The sequence below is a fragment of the Eimeria mitis genome, genomic scaffold (genome assembly GCF_000499745.2).
Source record: "Eimeria mitis Houghton genomic scaffold, Emh_scaff296, whole genome shotgun sequence".
Taxonomy (NCBI): Eukaryota; Apicomplexa; class Conoidasida; order Eucoccidiorida; family Eimeriidae; genus Eimeria; species Eimeria mitis.
In genome coordinates, this window is record NW_013571301.1 from 1 (window position 1) to 1,688 (window position 1,688).

Consider the following 1,688-nt stretch of genomic DNA (forward strand, 5'->3'; position numbering starts at 1 on the left):
TGCTGCTGCTTCTCCTTTGGTTGCTGCACAGTGTCCTACGGATACTGTCACTGCTGCTACAGCACAAGCAGCAAAGGCAGCCAGCTGTAGCAGCACAGGTTCCTGCAGCAGCAGCTGCTGCTGCAGCAGCAACTACAGCAGCAGCAGCAGCAGCAGGATTCAGGGTGGGGAGGTGCCCGCATGTTGAATTGCTTACATTTGTTACTTAAAATATTTTCTGATTTTTGGATGGGGTTTCGTCTCTAGGGTTTCAGTTGCAGCTGCAGGGATGAACCGAGGGTTTAGGGTTTAGGGTTTAGGGTTTAGGGTTTGGGGTTGAAGTGCTTGGTGGCTGCAATATAAAGAAGATTGTTTGTGTGGTGTGCGATCGTTCGTTCTTCGTGAGGGGTCCTCTGCATATAAATAAAATAATTTTCTTTTTTTTTAATTAAATATTTGCATTTATTTAATTTTTAAATCATAAAAAAAGGATAAAAAACAAAATTTTCGTCGCGTTTTGTTCTTTTCTAGCTGGGCGTCACGGGGCCCCCCCACAGGGTCACTCGAGAGCGGCTGGCCGCCGATAGACGAAACCTAAGAAGATAAATGCTGCATCTGAGGAGTAATTTATAGATATTTTAAATTAAATTAAAAATATAAATCAAATATAAAACACTATATAATATAAAAAAAATTATTTCTCTAGCAGGTGGCTAGCGAGCCCATGAGGGGGTCATCCGTCGATCGGTGCTGCTGCTGGGCCTGGGGGTCTTCTGCTCTCCTACGTATTCTCGTTTCTTTATATTTCTAGTTTTTTTCATTCCTTTTGTTTTATTTTCTTTAAAAAGTGTTTTTCAACTCATGTTTGTCTTTTTTGCGTCATCAGAAACACAGAGAGGGGTCATACTCTCACCATCGCAGCTACCGGCTAGCAGGGGGCCCCCCCATGGGTATACACATATCTGCCTTTTAGGGGGCGTTGGGGGCCCCCCTTTTCTCTGTTATTTCTCTCTTCTTGGTTTGGAGTAGATATTTCATCTCCTTTCTGCCTGTGTTCTCTGCGGGCTTGCTTGCTCTGCATCCCCTCATGAGCTACAGAGAGGAGGCCCCCTGGGCATACAACACACAGTCTGCTGTTTTTGTTGACCCTTACTGCAGCAGCAATCGCAGCACCGAAATCTTCTCCCCCAACTCCTCTTTTGTTGGTACCCCCTGTGGGGTTACATCTACTGTTTATAAAGAAGGGCCGGGGCCCTCCCCTCCAGACCCTGCTTGGGGGCCCCATGGGGGCCCCCCCTGGGCAGTATCTTGGGGGCCCACCTGGCAGCCTGTAGGGGGCCGCCGAGAGGGGGCCCCATGGGGGCCCCCCCCCCGGGGGCCCCATCCCCCGAACAGACTCGCAAACCAGTTAGGGTTTAGACAGAAGAAACACTCAAAAAGAAAAGGAAGGATGAAGTCCCCGCAGCCTCCTTTTAGTAATTACCCTGATATGCATGCACAGGGGGAGGAGGGCCCCAGAGAGCGCCTGCGGCAGCAGGGTGTGATGACGATTGATGAGTTGCTGCAGCCTTGCTGGCCGCCGCAGCCGCAGCAGCAGCAGCAGCAGCAGCAGCAAACGGGTTCGTGTAGTGATTGCTGTCACAACAAGTGCTCTCATTCATGTATGCACTCAAGCAGCTCAACTTGTGCTGCAGCAGCAGCAGCAGCAG